The 20643-nt window shown below is 39.2% G+C and overlaps 1 long non-coding RNA gene across 2 annotated transcripts in view; it reads left to right on the plus strand.

Moving 5' to 3' along the window:
• LOC105863354 (uncharacterized) overlaps window positions 1–20123 on the plus strand; it is a 39714-nt gene extending 19591 nt beyond the window's left edge. The window contains exons 2-4 of one of the 2 annotated variants that reach the window (XR_012921425.1): window positions 14224–14366; window positions 18265–18371; window positions 19227–20123. This is a non-coding gene — a long non-coding RNA (uncharacterized LOC105863354). Of the gene's footprint in view, window positions 1–14223; window positions 14367–18264 lie in introns of both variants that reach the window. The other variant, XR_012921424.1, reaches the window with a different exon arrangement.
• Window positions 20124–20643: the final 520 nt, after the last annotated feature.

Here is a 20643-nt window from a genome sequence, read left to right on the forward strand (position 1 = left end):
TGGGGAGTAAGAAGAAAAAACAGGACAATTTCTTTTTATTTCTCAATTATTTCTATTTAAATAAACATATACCAGTTAATAAAATATTTTTTAAATTCAGTCACAATTTTGCATTGCTATGCAATCCATACAATAGAAAATGTAGTTAAACTCTGCTATAAAATTAATTGATAATTAAAGCTTACATGCCGCTCTCATAATAGGTGGTATTTTAAGATGATAATGAATTGAAGTATGAGAGAGAAGCACAGATAAAATCGTATAAAAGTGAAATGTGAAGGTTAATCACTTTTTAATCTATATAGACACTACTAATATGAATATAAATGAACTACTAAATTCTATTTTATGAGACCAAATTTATTGTATGTATTGTATTATATTTTAATAGACAATAGTAAAACTACTTCTATACCTTGTTTTCAAGTCCTTATTTTTTCCTATTGTCCTTCCATTGCCATCTTTGATAGGACAGTTGGAGCTATTTTGCAGGATCAGGGATATACAATTTTTCCCACTTCCTACCTCTGCCCTACAGGAAGCTCAGCCATATGGAGTAATGGACAGGGGCCCTGGTATTATGTACACTATGTCTGCAGAGGAAAGCATCATATGGTATAGTGGGGGCAGTTGTACTTCCCCCTGCTTTGTAAGCAGGGAAATAAGGAGGGTGTGAGTTGCCAGATTTTGCCTATGGTTAGAAGGTTGAGCTAAGTGTCCGCTGCTGTATCCCTAAAATGAGACTTGATATCTAACACAGGGAAGAGGGGGCAGGACACACTGCGATCCTGAGGAAAGATTGCTGGACCAACCATACCAAGCCACTGCTAAATGGGCGTGGGTTTAGCAATTATTAAAGTGTTTTCATGTCTGTCTTTCTACCAGGCTAAAAGCTCCTGGGGTGCAATTAACATAGTGATTGTCACATAGTAGGTACTCATTAAATATAGATTTGACTAAATGGATGGATCAATGAATGAATGACAGAAGAAAGACTCCTTAGAGACTTGTACAAACTCTGTAAATGAAGGGGGAGGAAAAAATATCCAGGTGACATGATGAGAAGGAATGACAGAAAACCATGCTAAGAAGAATTGTAATGGGAATCTTGAGCTGTCTTAATAGTATGGCACACTTGGTAGGCCTTCTTATCCTTGGGTAACATAGGGTAACCCAGAGAAATACACAATTCAAGTCAGGTAGCTTAAAGCCAAGATGAGGGGTGTCTAGATATTCCCCAAAACCAAGGGGAATTCCATTGTTCCTAGTAAAGGCAAACTTTAGAGAGTTCCACCCTTGGTAAGACTCCCTCAAAGTTTGCATAAGGCCATTTGTCTTCTCAGAATCCCTTTTTCCATACCAATTATTGTTTCTGTACCATCCACTTTCCTGAGCCACTGAGCCTCACTTCAACCCTAAAGGCATGTAATAGTTGAAGAAATTTCAAATGCCTAAGTACCTTCTGGCACACCCAGAGAACAGAGAGCTACTGCTGTTGCTACTAGTACAAATACTAATACTCTTATCACCCCTATTACCATCACCACCACAATCACTATCATTAGCGAAGAACGAAACTACCTAATAGTAACTTATAATCCTAAAACCTGTCTGGGATCCTGGCCAGTCAGGGTGGCATCTCTTCCTTTCCTCTTTTGGGTGTTAAACAGGAAAGGGTGGACAAAAGGGAGACATAGTTATAGCCATGTCTTTTTTTTTTTCTCAAGACAGAGTCTCACTCTATTGCCCGGGTTAGAGTGCCATGGCATCAGCCTAGCTCACAGCAACCTCAAACTCCTGGGGTCAAGCTATCATACTGCCTCAGCCCCCCAGGTAGCTGGGAATACAGGCATGTGCCACCAGGCCCGGCTAATTTATATATATATATATATATATATATATATATATATACACACATATATATTTCTTTAGATGTCCAGCTAATTTCTTTCTATTTTTTTAGTAGAGACAGGGTCTCGCTCTTGCTCAGGCTAGTCTCGAACTCCTGAGCTCAAACAATCCGCCCACCTGGGCCTCCCAGAGTGCTAGGATTACAGGCATGAGCCACCATGCCTGGCCTATAGCCAAGCCTATATCATTAAAAGTATATTAGGGAAAATTAGAGAATTGAGAGAAAATCTTTTGAAACCAGAGAAGTTCTAGGGCTTCAGAAATTCAAGCTGGAATTCAATACCTCCAGAATTTTCTCTCTCACCCTCTCATGTTTGCTTACTTCTGCTTGGCTTCATTCTCTCCTAGAACAGATGGACTTTTTCCACTGGCAGAAAACCTATTTGCCAGGAGGCTTGGGCATATATCATCCCAGTTATCTTTTCTAAAAGAGGGCATATTTTCGCAACTTCATTTTGAAAATTTCCAGGGAAAACTCTGAGTAACTTGTTATTTACTTATTCCTGGACCAAGCATTATAATCAAGAGGATGGATGGTTTACTGTGATCGGCCAGTCTATGTTGCATGTTGACTCATAGGCCAGGGCGTGGAGTACTATGACTGGCAGCTCCACAAAAACCACATGGGATGTATAGTGGGGCGATGCCCTTCTGAAGACATCAAACTTCACTGAAAAGAAATGCTTCAGATGTCCACAAAAGATAGATCAAAAATAGATACATAGATAGATAGTTAAGAAGCTGATTAATTAGATAACTATAGCAATGACAGAGAGATGCATTAGTGCTCAATATAGGGTCTAATATTCTCATTATTTTTTCCAAAAGATTTATTTTTGCTATTCTCTCCTGTTCATTTTTTCAAATATGTTATAAAATTGTTATCATAAACCAAAGAAATAGAAAACCCTGTTAACATCTTAATTAGAATGTATGATACCTACGAGTCATTTGGAAAGAATAGACATTTTTATAATGTTAAACTTCCTGTCGAAGTATATAGAATAGCTTTCCACTTACTCAAATTTTTTCAATCTCCTAAAAACTCTAGAAGTTTTTGTAGATATTTTATATAATATAGGTGAGAGATTGTTAGTATAATAGCTAGTACCAAAATAGTCTTCAATTAGGAAAATGCTTTAATAAGGTAGAGGTAGGGCCTCTACACACTGCTGTTCAGTCTGTGCACTGCACAACTCCAGGGGGCAGCATTTACATGGACTGCAGTGTAAGCAAGTCCCCTGGAGTTATGCACTGAGGCTGAGCTAAGAAAAAGGTGAAACTGTTCACAGGAGCGAAAGTAGTTAGAGGGGTGGCTAACTTGCTCTGCATGAGAACATTCGAAAAGTTTATCTCTTGAATAAGAACAGAAGACAAAAAAAGTATCAGAAACATGGCAGGGCAAAAAGAAAAGCCTTTGTGATAGTAGAAGTGGGTGAAGTGGCCAGTGGGAAAACCTTGGTGGGATGAACAAGGAACAGGAATGTTTTACAGTTTTCTGTTATTCGAAATGGGATATACAGTTTCCTATCTTCTGCAAAATTTCTGCTACTTGATAAGAGTCTTTCTACTCAAAGTTAATTTGGGATGAGAGAGGGGAACAGAAAGCATGGGCTAGGATCCAGCGTGGGTCAATGTCACAGCAGAGATAAAGGAAAATACACAATCATGCAGAGCATAAAACAAAATTCAGGCCATGGGAATGAGGATTTGAGCCAATTATATCTGGAACTCCAGATTCCAGGGTGAACGGACCCCTGCTGATGCCTAAACTGAATTCATAACGACTCCTAGGAGGATTGAATACATTACTTTTGGGTTTTCTTTTTGTCCTTAGAAAGGGGACCTTATTTTCTATAAGATTTTTCTGCCAATTTTTTTAGATTACAGAAGTCTGTCTGTCTCTCTCTATAAGGGTGTGTGAAATATATATGAAACATATATGCACATACATGAAGTAAAGAGTATAAAAAAGATCCATTGGGTCTTTCAGTACTTTTTATTCCCTTCTGATAATCTGGCTTTTATCTGATAGCATCTCCCTTTAGACCAAAGAATTTCTTTTAGCATTTCTTGTAGTTTTGGTCAACTATCAACAAATTATTATCTCATTTTTTTTTATCTGAAAATATCTTTATTTTGTATTTCTTTTTGAGGAAACATTTTGGTGTATTCTAGGTTGGCTTTTTATTTCTTTCAGTACTTTAAAGATGTAGTTTGACTATAATATACATATGTGTGATTTCTTTATATATTTATCTTGCTTGTGGTTGACTGAGCTTCTTGATGTGAGTTGATGTCTTTCAAAATTTTTGAAAAGTTATTAGAAACTCTCCCACTCCCCCATCTATCCTTCTTGAGCTCCAGTTACATGTTTTAGGGCAATTGGTATTACTCCCCAAAGTCTTGGATGTTGTAGTCTTTTTATTTTAATCTCTCCTTTCTCTTTGTGTTTTAATTTGGTAATGTCTAATATCTACTGACTTTTCTAGATCCTTTTCAGTAATCTTTGACACAACTGTGCCAAGATTCCTGTTAAGCCCATGAAATGAATTCTTTGTCTCTGATATCATATTTTTCATTTCTAGCATTTCATTTTTTTGATGTTCATTTCTTTGCTGAAATTTCCAGCTCACATATGTTGTCAACTTTTTAAATCTTATACATAAATATACAAACACACACATACATATTTTGTATCTTATATTTATGTATCTGTCTAATCTATGCATCAGAGGCCTCTCTGGCTGGCTTACTTGAAGATGACAATCCACTTGCTGTCCATGAAAAAGGGTAGCACATAGGTCCAAAGGCATTCGGTGGTGTTGCCACACACATGGAGAAAGTGCTTAAAGTCAGCCATGAAGGAAAACATTTTATTTTCAAGTAAGAAAAACAAAAGTCCTTTTTCTTTTGTTGGCAGTTTTGTTGGCATGAGATACTAGAGAGAGATTATGGTGTAGTGTTTAAGTGGATAGAGTTTGGATTCAGGCAAACTGGAGTTGAATTTCTGCCACTTAGAAGTCCCGCAGTCTTGAGAGACTTAAGTATTCTCCAAGTCCCAGCTTCTTACCTGTACAATATGGGTAGTTATAAAAAACCTCCGCCATGGGGTTTCTAGGAGATGTGAATGTGCTCACACACAGGCAGTGCAGTAGCTAGCCCAGTGGACATTCAGTTCACGCTAGCTATTTTCTTTCCCTTATACCCTGCCTCGCCCCTGTCCTCTTCCCTCCAGGCTGAGACTCAGAAGAACAGGGAACCAGTTTTGTCTTGATTACTAATATATTTCTAATGTCCATCTCATTGCGAGCACTCAATAAATGGCTTTTAAAAGAGTAAACTGATAAAGCTCTTCTCTGAGTTAGGCAATCCAAAAGGTTGGGCTCTCCAAGAATCAGACTTGCCTTAAATGACACTTTCATATGCTAGCCAGAAAAGGGAGTGTTTTACCAAATACATTAGCCTTCAGAAGACTCTAAAAATGATAGTGAAATTCCTGGCTCATGCATAGGTACTTGAGAGAAATTTTTCAAGGCTACATGGGGGCAAAGAAGAGGTAAGTTAATTTTATCAACACATAGAAGTAATAATTTTTGAACACTCCCTTCATTCACAAGTGAGAATGAGAATCACCATAAGTCTTGCCTAAAGGTACAGGACACATGTGCTGCTTCAGCCTGAAATGGTCCTCATGAAGGGTCATCAAGAAAGTCAACCAAGTGTTCCTCAGTTTATCTTTGGATACAGCAAGGCTCATCCTTGCCTGGAAAGTAAGTCTAATGCTATGAATACAAATGCTGAAGAATCAAGAGATACTTATTTCTTGATCCCACTAACATAAAGCAATTAGAAGTATGCCTCTTTGTCCTCTTTGTTTCATAAGGATTTCTAAGAAACATTTGAGGGAATGTAGAGTATGTGCTCACTGGTAGAGGAGGAGTTAGTCATTTTATAATATGCTTAAAAATCACTTTATTTTTAGAATGTTCCCGTTTGTCATTGACATCTTAATGTACTGTAATTTGAATTTTTGCATGTTGAGTGAGCAGAGCACAAGCACTTCACAACAGTGAGAATAATTGCTACTTAACTGTGCTATAAATCAACATATAATGCAAGGATGCACAGTAACAGTGCAGAACATTTACTGTACTTTAATAGCAATAAAAAATGGTTAAAAAACCAAAAGGCTGCTAAATGGGATATTAATTTTATTTTCACAGAAAAAGGCCAGGAAAAAAAAAATGAAAAAAATGGAATACTCATTCTATGTATATTCTCTAGTTCTTTATTCATTAACTATTTATTAATGTGATACTCTAAATAGTAAATGCCATGACTTTAAAGATGTATGAAGATGTATGTGTATAAACCTCAAACTTACTTTTAGACAATCTTAGGGAGGATATACTTTCATATGTATATGTATAAACCAAAATTTAAAGGAAAACTGTAATCATATTGTTTCTAACTTTGAAAATCTCTACATGTTTTTAAAAACAATTTTGTGTGCAGTTGAACTCTTTCAAATATAATGGGAGAGTGCTAAAATACAAGGAAAAGAGATTTCTTAGTACCTAAGACCTGATTAGAACTAGAAACTTCCAAAAGTTAGAGGGAAAAAGGGGGTAGAGTGTTAGATGAGGTGATTTTCCATAATTTCTAAGTCCAAAGCTTAGCAGTTCATAGATAAAATGTTTAAAATAAATACATATTTTCTCAGGATGGACTTTTCTTTCTTCTGTCATCCCTGTGGAGTCTGGAATACTAGATCATGTTAAGATACACAGACAAATGCTTTCTTAACATAAATAATGGAAAGGAGGCTAATCTAGATCAGGGGTCCTCAAACTTTTTAAACAGGTGGCCAGTTCACTGTCCCTCAGACTGTTGGAAAGCCATTGGAGAGTGCGGCGCACATTCCACATTCCACACATGCGCACTGTGGGCCCAGGGTGAGTCAGCTGCTAAGCAGGACAGGGAGCAGTGGCAAAAACACTCATTGGGCTGGATAAATGTCCTTGGCAGGCCGCAAGTGGCCCTCCAGCCGTAGTTAGAGAACACCTGATCTAGATAATGGAAAGTCTTGATTATTTTGTAGATAATCTCTGAAGGCACTCAACGTAGAATCTTCATTGGCCTCTTCCCAGAACCTTTGGTGGCACTAAATAATGTCACTTAGTTTCCAGCTTCTTCAGTTTTCTGTGTCATAATGGTTACCATCATGGTAACAAAATAGCTGCCTCAGCTGCAAACACCACATCATCATGCTCAAAAAGCAAGCAAGAAAGAAGGGCTAAGAGCTTCTCCTCATGAATCTCTCTTTTTATCAAGAAGGAAAATATTTTCCAGAAGTTGCTTAGCTGACTTCTCTTTTGTCTTTTATCTCAATGGCCACAACCATTTCACCCACCTCCCATAAACTAATCACAACAAAAGGGAATGAATGTATCCATTGAATTAGAACACTCAAAATGTGTCCCCTGGGGCTAAGGGAGGGACCCACTTTCCCTGACTATATTGTTACCAAATCTTTGAACAATATTGGATTTTTGTTAGCAAGGACTAAGGGCTAGATGATTGTGTGGTCAGAAATCAATAATGCCTACCACAATACAAAGGCTGGTATATACATCTGAATGTCAATTTATTTGTTTACATGGAGAAATATTATTGCTCCTCCCCACCCTCACCTCCCCAAAAAAACAAAACTGGGCACTTGAGTTCTCTGGCCAACATATTCTTTCCTTATTAAAAACAAAATTCAAGGGAAGTATTATGGTTTGAAACTGTCTGCCAAAAGACATACATTGAACGCTTAATCCTTAATGCAACAGTGTTGGGAGGTGGAGCCTTTTGGGAGGTGTTTAGGTCGTGAGGACCCCACCCACCCTAATGAATGGATCAATGCCAATTATAAAAGGGCTTGGGGCTGCAGGTTTACTCTCTCTCTCTCTTATCCCCTCCCCTGCCCCCTCCCACTCTTGTCGTCTTCTCTCTTTCCTTCTCTCACCCTCTCACATTCCACCATGGGCTGATGCAAGGAGGCAGCAAGAAATCCCCCACCAAATGCTGGCATCGTGGTATTGGACTTCCCAGCCTACAGAAGTATGAGAAATAAATTTCTTTTCTTTTTCTTTTTTTTTTTTTGCGACAGAGTCTCGCTTTGTTGCCCAGGCTAGAGTGAGTGCCGCGGTGTCAGCCTAGCTCACAGCAACCTCAAACTCCTGGGCTCAAGCAATCCTGCTGCCTCAGCCTCCTGAGTAGCTGGGACTACAAGCATGTGCCACCATGCTTGGCTGATTTTTTCTGCATATATTAGTTGGCCAATTAATTTCTTTCTATTTTATAGTAGAGATGGGGTCTCGCTCTTGCTCAGGCTGGTTTCGAACTCCTGACCTTGAGCAATCCACCCGCCTCCGCCTCCCAGAGTGCTAGGATTACAGGCGCAAGCGACCCTGCCCGGCCCAAATTTCTTTACTAATTACAGAGTCTTTGGTATTCTGTTATAGCAACACAAAACGGATGAAGACAGAAAGTTAAATTATAATGAGAAAGCTGCTAGGTGAGTGAAGAATCAGACCTGGAGAAGCAATTATTTCTCTGTGTTCAGGTTGTCTCTTCTGCCTGCAGTGTCTTTCCCTTTTTTAACTCCCACATGTCCTTGACAATTCAGCTTAAGCCTCATCTCCTCTGGAAAGCTTTCTTTGTCATGTCCTCCCTCCCCACCTGCACTTCCCACCCCTAAGCTGAGTTACTTGCTTTTCTTCTGCATTAACCATGGCACACTGTGCATAACTGTATCATTACACCTACTCCATTGTATTGCAGTTACCACTTATGAATCTTTTCCAATAAATCTGAGTTCCTTAGAAACAGAAACTGGGCAACCTTGTGTCTGTAGTCTTAGTGGTGAGCACAGCACAAGGCTCAATATATGGCTATCAAAGGATAGAAATTTGGGACAGACAGAGCAATGAGTCATCCCCCACCTCCCAAGATGTCTACATGCTAATCCTTGAAACCTGTCATGATGGCTAATTTTATGTGTCAAACTGGAGAGTGTTTTTGAATGAGATTGACATTTAAATCATGGAACACTGAGTAAAGCAGATTGCCCTCTATAGTGTGAATGGGCCTCATCCAATCAGCTGAAGGCATGAATAGAACAAAAAGACTGGTTTTCTCAAGCAAGAGGGAATTCTTCAGCCTTTGGATTTCACCTGTACCATTGGCTCTCCTAAGTCTCTGCCTGATGGTCTTTGGACTGGAACTGCACCATTGCTTTCCTGGGTCTAGATCCTGCCTGCTCACACTGCAGATTTTGAATTTGCCAGCCTCCATAATCACATTAGCCAATTTCGCTCTCAGTGCATATCTCTCTCTCTCTCTCTCTCTCTCTCTCTCTCTCTCTCTCTCTCTCTCTCTCTCTCTCTCTCTCTCTGTCATCTCTATCCATCTCTATCTCTCTCTCCCCCTTTATAGCCACCCCTTATTTATATATATACTGTTAGTTCTGTTTTCTGGAGAACCATGACAAACACATTTGTGAATACATTATCTTACATGGCAAAAGGGAGTTTGCTGGTATGATTAAGTTAAGGATCTTGAGATGGGAAGATCATCTGGAATTATCCAGTAGGCCCAATGTAATCACAAGGACCCTTATCAGAGGAAAGCAGACATGTCAGAGGCAGAGATGATTGAGGGCAGAAGTGAGGGTCCTCATGGTATGACTGCTTGCTGGGAGCTACAAATCAAGGATAGCATTGAAAAGCTGGAAAAAGCAAGAAAACAGATAGAGCCTCCAGAAGGAATGCAGCCCTCATAACACCTTAATTTTAGCCCAGTAACACTTGTTTTGGATTTCTGATTTCCAGAACTATAAGATAATAAATTTATATGGTTTTAAGCTAGTAAATTTGTGATATTTTATTATGGTAGCAATAGGAAACTAATACGATATTCAAGAAATATTTCTTGGTTGACAAAATCACTTAAGTGACAAAATCACTTTAATGCATTATGGTATTATAATAATAGCTAGCATTTATTTATTGCTTGCTATAATATGTAGTAGGAATTTTTACACATTGAGTCTTGATCCTCATAGCCAAATCCTTGATCAAGATATAATTATACCCATTTACAGATGAGCAAACTGAAATTCAAAAAGATTGCTTAATTTTGTGAAAGTATCATGCCAGTAACTGCTATAGCAGGTATCGTAAACTGAACCACATTGTTTTGTCTTTTCTTTTTCTTAATCTAGGAGAGGCATATTCTTCTCAATTCCAGTGCTCCCAAGGTATCCTAAGACAGGCAGCTCTCCAATACGACACAGGAATAGCCAATGGTAGCACCAAAGGATGTCTTGAGGAGCCATTACCCTCTCCCAAATCTCCTTCATCACCCCTAAAGTAACCTAAATAACTGTAAAATTGAAATGAAATCATTGTGCTTATTTGCAAATGCAGTTTCAAAATAGACTCCTAGATCTGCGTGGTGTGGGGGATTGTCTCCCATAGGTCCCTCCCACAGAACATTCTGGAGCTGCCCAACAGGCCCCTGCAGACTGGATCCCTTTGTGCACTCTCTGTGGACTGAGACAAACTAAATACTGGGCACCTGGCTTGCCTTTATTGTCATATTTGTACATGTATATTAATCCCTATCTTTTGAAAATATTAACGCAATCAATTAGACCCTACCCAGGGTTTCCTCAGGCAATGAGGCAGTCTTTAAAAGATGATTTTGCATATGTATAAGTGTGTTTCTTATAGATCTTAAAAATTTATAATTAACTGACAACCCTATTTCCAAGTTTATGAGCTTCACTTCATTATTGCCCTAATGTATTAGCTATACACTAATTACGTAAACATCTGAGCATTTATTTAGAAAATCTTTTTAATGAGCAAGGACTTATAAAGTCATTGCATTATAAAATACCGATTGAAATGATTCAAAAACTGTAAAAACACTGCTCAATGTAAGTAGATGTGGTCAGAGATTTATTTTGAGTAATCATGGCTTCATGTAGAAAGTCCACTGGGAAATATTTTAAATAATAATATTGATCACTTTTCTATACCTATGGCTAAAATAGAAAGATCAGTTTTCTTTCTTTGCTTTTTTTAAGAAGAAAAGTCATAATTTTATTCTTTTATCTTAGAGACTAAATTATTTTATAGCTGAAATTTGAAAGAATTGTCTGAATGTAATTATTTGTCTAATTGAATGCTACTTTTTAAAGAACATAACAATTAGAAAAGATTATGGTTAAAACATTTCTAATACGGATAGTTTAGAGTTTGTCTGTATAAAACCAATGTGGGTGGACTTGTCACCACTACCCATGAATTCACACTTGGAGAATTCTTTTAAAATCTGAGAACTATGCATTGCCAACCACATAGAGTTTACTTAGTGTACTCATGTAAAGTATCTTTACCAATCTTTTTGTTAAATACATTAATTAACTTCCTTTAAAATGTTAAGTAGAACAATAAGGAAATTTGTAATCAGCAACAGTTCTAATCACAAACATACTTTACAGCAGGAGCAAAATTTTTTGGAAGAAATTAATTACAGTAGAGATTTCTTTTAAATGCTTATTTGGAATAAATGTTAAATGCAAAAACTACATAGTGTAAAGCTTCAAAAATAAGTAAAAGCCAAAATCCTCCTGATGAACTTTCATCTTTTCTCTGCCAAACAGTTTTCCACCTCTACTCCTTCTTTTCCCTGATTAGTGCTTCCTTTTATCAAATCATTTACTGAAGTGTTGTCCCAGCTACTTGGGAGGCTGAGGTGGAAGGATTGATTGAGCCCAGGAGTTTGAGACCAGCCTGGGCAACACAGCAAGACCCTGTCTCCAAAACAAAAATAAGAAATCATTTACTGAGTTCTGCCAATTCTATACCCTTAGTATTTCCAATGGAGTAGCTCCCTCTCTACTGTGGCTCTTTTAATTGTGGCCACCATCATCTCTTGGCTTAGTTTATGGAAACAGCCTTATAAATGGTTTCTCAGTTTCTTTGCCTCTAACCTCCACTACCAACCTCCTACCTATAATCATGCTTTAAAATTCCCATAGACTGGAGGGGCATGGTGGCTCACGCCTGTAATCCTAGCACTCTGGGAGGCTGAGGTGGGAGGATTGCTCGAGGTCAGGCGTTCAACACCAGCCTGAGCAAGAGTGAGACCCCATCTCTACTAAAAATACAAAGAAATTAGCTGGACAACTACAAATATATAGAGAAAATTAGCTGGGCATAGTAGTGCATGCCTGTAGTCCCAGCTACTCGGGAGGCTGAGGCAGGAGAATTGCTTGAGCCCAGGAGTTTGAGGTTGCTGTGAGCTAGGCTGATGCCACAGCACTCTAGCCCGGGCAACAAAGCAAGACTCTGTCTCAAAAAAGTTAAAATTAAAATTCCCATAGACCAACTATTATGAAATGAAAATCTAATCATGCCACGCTGCTGCTTAGGTCTCCAATTGTATGGTCACTTACTACAAAATTGAAGGGCAATGACTAAAGCTTTTTTTTTTTTTTTAATCTTTATATTCTCATTGCCAGCTCAGTGTTTAGAAGACAGTAGATATTGAATGAATATGTGTTAAGGAGTTTCTGGCCTAGTTCTGCAGAGTAAAAACTATGCTCTCACTCTATTGAAGCTTAAATGAAGCCGACAAGCTTCTTAAATTCCCCATCAGCTCTCAGACTCATCCTTGAGCTTGTTTTCTAGACCTTCAATAGCACTCACCTTCTGGCACTGTGACACTATGGTTTCATGGCTTGTATAACTCAAGGACTTTGAGTTATACCAAATGTTAAGTGAGACAAAGGCTACTTCCCAGAGTTACTACCTGGGGGAGCCTCTCCCCACCAGCACCTGAAAACCAACCTTTAAGTTGCATGAGTAAATTGCATATATTAGTATATGCACTTAGTATATTTTATTTTAATCACTAAAATTCATTTTTGCTATTCTGAGATAAAGAAACAGTATTTTAAGTATACTTGTGAACCCCCAGAAAGTTATTTTAACATTTAGCATCTGCATAAATAAACAAATATATACTATTACATTGGAGATGTTTTTAAATTTTAAGGCAAGCTTTCCTAGTAATTTTGATTACAGCTCTAAGCTACTTAAACATTCAGATGTTTCCTGAGCCTCTTATCATTAACAATTCTCCTTTTATGGCCTCTTTAAGTAGTCCAATAAAAATACATATTATGAATTTGATAGTACTTAGTTCCATCATGAAAAAAATTTCATTACTTGACATTGGGATTCACCAGATGAAAGTGACATTGAACATAATTTAAATGATGAGATAAGTAAGTTAAGTCATTAATAAGGATAGAGAAATTATATACTTAGCATCTTTGACTATATTATCACTAAATGGTTATTACTTTTGAAATAACTCATATATTAAACCATACTTCCATCCATCCATTCATGCATTTTTTTGCTGAAAATTTCCTCTTGAATCATTTTACAAATTATTTCTTGAGAATCTACTATGTGCTAGGTTCTGTTCAAGGCAGCAGGGACACAAGAGCCTGGTAGATAGTAGGTGACATCTCTCCCTTGATGGTGTTCATATTCACTGAGCAGAGACAAACAGGAAACAAGGAAGCAGAGTGTAGAATAATATAGCTTTAGAAATTGCCAACTACTATAAAATAAATAAAATGTGGCAATGGGATAAAGTGATGGGGGAGAGATGCCAACTTCAGTTAGGGCGATTCTGGAAAATCCTCTCTGACAAAATACAGGATTTCAATAATGAGATTTCAACTATGAGAAGGAGCCACAGGAAGATCTGAAGGAAGAGTGACCTACACGAGGTAGACAAGAGTCCTGATATGGGAATAAATAGGCACATTCTAGGAAAAAAAAAGACCAGTGTGATAAATGATAATATAATGGCTCTCTTGTAGCTGGACAAGAGATAAGGATGGCTTGAACTAAGGTTTTAACACTGAAGATGTTAAGTGATTGAATTTGTTAGATATTTTGGAGATCCAACCAACGAGACTTATTATAGCACATGGGGTATGAGGGAAAGAGAGGGTCCCGGGTTTTTTGACTTAAATAACTGGGTGGATGGTTAACTGAGATGGAGAATACTAGGGGGAGTTCTTTTTGGAATTTGTTATTTGTTCTATTTGGAATCTGAGAAATATATAATATATGCAAGAAACAATGTCAAGTAGGAAGGAGAATATTTGAGTATGGAACTCTAAACAGGCCAGAAGTGGAGATTTCACGAAACGTTTCTCTGCTCCAGGCTATTTTCTTCTATATCAACTCAACGTTCAAGAAAACTGCAGCCACCAGCACCCGCACCACATAGCTACAAGGCCTAAGAACAGAGAATACCTGTGTCAACATGATTTCGTTATTAGTTCCAGGAAAATTTGTCCAGAGAAGGTAAGATCATAAGCCAATAAATAATTTCACTGTTTGCTTTGGGAAATCCCTGCAAATCAAATTATCTGAAAGAAGTCTGCTTACCTGGACAAAACTTTCTTATCAAATCATGGTCTATTTATCAAAACTCACTTTAAGATTCTCACTTCACTATGTCTATCAACCCTAAACTATTTTTTTTTGTTTGTTTAAAATTTATAAATATTTTATTTATACTCTCAATTTTTTTTTATTTCGGCATATTATGGGGGTACAGATTTTAAGGTTTCAATAAATGCCCATTTCCCCCCCTCCCCCAACCCTAAACTATTATGTCACAAACTTGCCCAATCCCAATCTTTCCCCCACTTTTCAACATCTGCCATAAACCCCTTAAGCCAAGATTCCCCAGATCTTATATAATTCTGACTCCTCCCTGTTGGTTCCATGGAGGTACTATTCTCCCTGACTGCAGTGACTTCTAGTAAACCCAGTTTTGCTTTGCTAAGTTTGTCTGGTTGTATTTCGGGCAGTTAAACATTCTTTACTATTTTCTTTCCTGTCCTTATACTATTTGTCCTGCAAATAATTACCTAATTGCGAGTTCTGAAACTCGCAATTAGTGGAATGAAATTTCTAAAGTTGGAAGGAACCATAAACATCTATTCTAATCAGTTTATTTTATAAATGGGAAAACTGAAGCCAACTGTGACTTGTCTAGTGTCACAGTTAGTTAGTAGTGACTGGATCATAAAGACTCTAAGTCCCAGTTTGCTACTCTTTATGGAAGAATACACCTGCTCATGTTGAGTAAGATGATTATTTATTTATTTAAGATAGAGTCTTGCTCTGTTGCCCGGGCTAGAGTGCCGTGGTGTCAGCCTAGCTCACAGCAACCTCAAACTCCTGGACTCAAGCGATCCTTCTGCCTCAGCCTCCTGAGTAGCTGGGACTACAGGCATGCGCCACTATGCCCAGCTAATTTTTTCTATATATTTTTAGTTGTTTAGCTAATTTCTTTCTATTTTTAGTAGAGATGGGGTCTCACTCTTGCTCAGGCTGGTCTCAAACTCCTGAGCTCAAAGGATCCTCCTGCCTCGGCCTCCCAGAGTGCTAGGATTACAGGCCTGAGCCACTGCACCTGGCCTATTTTTATTTTATTATCTACAAGTTTCCTAGCAGGAGAGAGAGCAATCTGACTATTTTTGTTTTTGTTTGTGGTTGTGATGCTTTTTTACTACTTGCCAGGCTGACTTAGACATTAAGCATATGTATTCATAGAGATGTCAGAAAATTTTGATTTACATTTACCAAAAATCAAATATTGAAAGTTTACTAATCAGCAGAAAGATATAGAAACATCAACTGTCAAACCATGCTGGCTGGGCACAGTGGGTCATGCCTATAATCCTAGCACTCTGGGAGGCCGAGGCAGGCGCATTGTTGAGCTCAGGAGTTCTAGACCAACCTGAGCAAGAGCGAGACCCGTCTCTACCATAAATAGAAAAAATTAGCTGGGCATGGTGGTGCATGCCTGTAGTCCCAGCTACTCGGGAGACTGAGGCAGAAGGATTGCTTGAGCCCAGGAGATTGAGGTTGCTGTGAGCTAGGCTAACACCATGGAACTCTAGCCCAGGCAACAGAGTGAAACTCTGTCTCAAAAAATACCCTATGCAATTCCTGATGTATTATAGCTGCAGTTTTCTCCTAATCTAAATATAGAGAAAAAGAAACAAACAAAATTTCCCCACCAACTCACCAAGTTATACATTCCTTTGCAAAGGGCAAGATTTGCCACGTGAAATACAAGAAGTTAGAATCTCTTTGAATATCCTAAATATAGAGATTCTACATATAAATATAAAATAAAAAATAAATATAGAGAAAACAGAAATACACAAATTTGATATGGGTGGATCTTCTCATTTTAACTCATATCTGATAAACATTGTGGAAACATCTCAAACATTTTTTGCAAGAACACTTGTAACAATGCAGTGGATACCTACAGTATTCTCTGCTCCTTTCCCTTTATTCCAGAAATTGTCACTGCTGACTTCATCTATATTATGAATACTCTGCAACTCAGTGCCCTAGCCATAAGCAACTGGACCACAGGTGGGCACCTGGCCCACTTTGGGCCAATGGGCCAATGAACTGGAGACCAAGAGAGCTAATTCAGCTTCTCAGTGACTGGATTATAAATGTATAAAGCTCAGGACTTGCTGTTAGATGTGTTCTGCCATTTGGAGCAAAGAGCCAAGGAGGTCACATTTTTGCTCGAATGTTCTGCAGTGCCTCTGAGCCACAGGATTAAGGATGTATGAAGCTTGTCAAGCCAATCTTTCCTTACCTATTCTAATTACCAATTTAATACTAGACACACCACACAAAAGAATAAAGAAATAAAAGAGGGAAAGAAAAAGGGAAAGAGTAGAAGCACTACCAAATACCTGCCTTATCCTGCATCCCCTGGAACCGAGGGAGTAAAGTATCATTTGCACATTCTTTGTTAGGATGAATGGACTGGCAAAAGATGTAAGGTTAGGCACCTCTTCTTTGATCCTCACCAAGGCTTCTGTATAGGGCGCAGAGGTTAGGTTGCTTTTTGGGACATCATCAGAAAAGGAAGACTATAGCATACCAACTGTAAGTGTTAGAGCAGGTGGTCAGTTAGGTATGAGCAAGGGAGGAGGGAATGGAAACATTAGTCAACTGGCTAGAACAAACAGCCCTTGAACAAACAGTCTTAAGAAAAGAGCCATTCATTCCCCAGTGTTGCACAGGTACAAAAGGACCTTTCCCCCACTATATCGCAAGTGCAATAAGTTAACACTGTGGTTTTGACCCCTTGTGGGAAAAACAGGGGAACTATGAATAAGAACATAATGAACACTGACCGCCCAGCCTTCTTTGACTCCAACAAAGAAAAATAGCAACCACTCGGGGTGCAGGGCAGTTTCTCTTTCCAAGTCTGCCCACTCCCCTTCCGGGGAGTGTACTTTTGCTTCTGCACAAGCCTGTCCTCAGCCAGTCCACTTTCACTCAGTAAACTTGCCACCATCACTCGGTTGTGTGCATGTCCTGAAATTCCTTTCTGTGATGTAAGCAAGAACCTGTACACCGGTGACATAAGCATCCATCCCATTTCTGCCCAAATCAATGATCAAAACTCTATCCTCATGCACTGTCTTCACTATATTCTTCTCATCAAAAGCAGGGATTTTCACTTCATCATCTGACACCTCCCAACTCCACAGCCCTCACAAGCAAAAGATATATTTATTTCCAAGATCTACTCCTTAGAAACTACTTTATTTTGCTATGAGAATAGTGTTTGGTAATACTGAGAGCCAAAACATTCTTGTGGATAAGACCGGTACAAGACTTAATTTTGATTAAATAAAATAAAGCCAGGTATAGTGGCTCACATCTGTAATTCCAGCACTTTGGGAGGCGGAAGTGGGAGGATCACTAGAGGCTAGGAGTTCTAGATCAGCCTGGGCAACATAGTGAGATCCTATCTCTCTAAAAAAAAAAAAATTTAGCTGGGTGTGGTGGTGCATGTCTGTAGTCCTTGGGAGGCTGAGGCAGGAGAATGACTTGAGTCCAGGAGTTTAATGTTCCAGTGAGCTGTGATTGCACCACTAGGCTCCAGCCCGGAAACGGAGCGAGATCCTATCTCTCTCTATAAATAAATAAACAAACAAATAAGAAAGACTTGTAGCTGATAAATAAATTTGATACTAATTCTTTTTTCCTCCTCCCCAAACAATAAATCTTTAAGCAATTCTCTATATGCTGAATTAGTAGACCTCCTTATAACTATCAAACCATTGCCATAGTATTAATATTCTGTACAATTTTAATGTAATATAGTAACTAATTTGATACAAGTAAACATGATGTTCTATAAAAGCACAGAGGAGGGACTTTCAGACTGGATTAAGCCTGGATTTGGATTTTCCGGAAGAAAAGACCTGAGTCTGCAAGAATGAGCAGGAATGAGCCAGGAAGAAATCACAAGTATGTTGTAACTACAGCATATACCAAACTTGAGCAAGGCAGTGAACACTGTGGAAAGTGCCTTAGAGGAAAAGGTGCAGGATGGGGAATTGTGAGAGATGAGGGTAAGAGGAAGACAATGGGGTCATCTCATGAAGAACCTCATGCGCGGTCCTAAAGATTTAGATGTTTGTCCCATAAGGATTGTTGAGAGATTCATTTAATGCCTTAATTGGGTTCCCTGGAAATAGAATTTGAGACAGAAAATTGTTTGCATCAAGTCTGTTGGAGAGTGTTCTTGAGGAATACATCTGGAAGGGAGGCAGGTTTGGGCAAAAGATGCTGACCTGCAATGCAGTTGCCCCCAAGACTCAGTTGATCCTAAAAGGACCTGTGGAGCTGAAATGACATTTAGAGTTGTTCCAATTAAGGCAATGGGGTGGAACCCTTGTATCTTTGCATCAGCCAATCATTTACCATTGGCTCCTGAGAGGGGGCTGGGGGCCAGTCAAAACGTTTCTCTGAAGCAGGTCTCTGAAGCCAAGGGCAGTTCCCAGGGTGGGGTGCAGTTGGCAGCAGACAGCTGAGCACGTGCTTGAAGAAGGGGTCTTGAACAGATACCACCATACCCACTATACACAAGAATAGCTAACAGTTACTGAGCATATTCTATGTGCCAGGCACTGTTCTAAGCACTTTATATGCGATGTCTTATTTAGTCCTTACAAGGCTATGAGAAAGGTACTGTTATTCTCCTCATTTTATGAATAAGAAAACAGACACAGAAAGGTTGAGTGATGAAACCACCCTTTTGAAAAGACTTGCTGCACCGCTGATTTCAATCAGTAGCCTAACTCTGCTTCTCCCTTTTTGCAGTGTTGGCACAACAACCGACCAGCATTCCTTCCTGCTAAGGGGCCACCAACCAAGGAGTGGTTCTAACTAGGCTACGGAGGATGCACTATAAGGGTTTTCATGTCCTCTGCTTCACCTTTTGACATCAGAGGGCCAAAAACTCCACCAGGGAGTTATGCTAAGGCCACCATTCTTCACACATGCAACCTACGAAGGCGCAGGAAGCTCAATTGCGCATGTGCACGGTTCTCCTTTCATAAATATTCATGACTCCTATAGCTTGTTAAGTATGTATATTTGGCCACACCCCTCGGCGTAAATTCCTGTTCCCATCGTCCTTCCCTGGAAGCAAGTGTCCTGGGGCACTGGGGCGGGGCTCAGCTTTTCAGCAGGCCGGAATGGGCACCCACAGGCTGCAACCCTCGTAAGAAATAAAGCTCTCCTTTCCAAATTATAAACCTCATCGTTTTCTTCAGTTGACAGAGCGATCTGGGTTGGAGATACACATTTCATAGCCTTCAGTGTAGGGACTGCATTTAAAACCTTAAGATTAGATGAAATCGCCTAAGAGTTGTAAGGCTGGTGGCAGGGGCCCCCTCCCCTCCCTAGATGGAAAAAGAAAACGCTTAGTGACCTGACCAGCCAAGGACAAACTGCCAGGCCCCACTGAGAGGAACCACACCCAGATCTCCACCTGGATTTGCTCCTGGATTCCACAATACCTCCAGCCCCTCCTATTTCTCAACGACCTTCCAAGGTCACAATGGAGAATCCCAGCTCTTCCCGCCACAAGTCCCTAGCCCCGCCCAAAGGGTATAAAAGGCCTCAGCCCCTTCAAACTGCGGCGACTTCCCGGGCCCCCACCCTTGGGGCCCCAGAACCTCCTCCACAAGTGTATAATAAAGCCACGTGGTTTGGCCCCCCACTCTTTCTCTTTCTGTGTCTCTTTTCTTTTCGCCACCACCGAAAAACCTTACAAGAGTGAGTATAAATAAGGAACAGATCTGAGAACTGAGCTCCGGGGAAATTCATCTGCAAGAGGTCATTAAAACTAAAGGAGTTTTTTTTTTTTTCTTTTCTTTTCTTTAAGAGCAATATTGCAAGAGAGTATGGGAAAAGACTACACTATTTTTAGAAGATATAAAGCTTCAGAGTTGTTCAGCTGTATAACTAGGAAGTTCTCCCTACCAGGATGAGGCACTTTTATAAGTACAGAAAGAGAGAGACAATTGTGGTTACATAGACATCTGCACTGTTTAATTCCAGCTTCCTCCCCCAGGACTTAGAGAAAAGGAAAAAAATAAAGAATTCCCATAAAACACTGAAACAGGAACTGGTCAGAAACGTCTGTGGCTATAGGAATTTTGGTTGCTCAAACGAGGCCATGAGACATAGTAAATATTTCTATCAGTAAATATTACTGTCTTTCTACCAGTAA

The sequence above is a fragment of the Microcebus murinus genome, chromosome 10 (assembly GCF_040939455.1).
Source record: "Microcebus murinus isolate Inina chromosome 10, M.murinus_Inina_mat1.0, whole genome shotgun sequence".
Lineage (NCBI taxonomy): Eukaryota > Metazoa > Chordata > Mammalia > Primates > Cheirogaleidae > Microcebus > Microcebus murinus.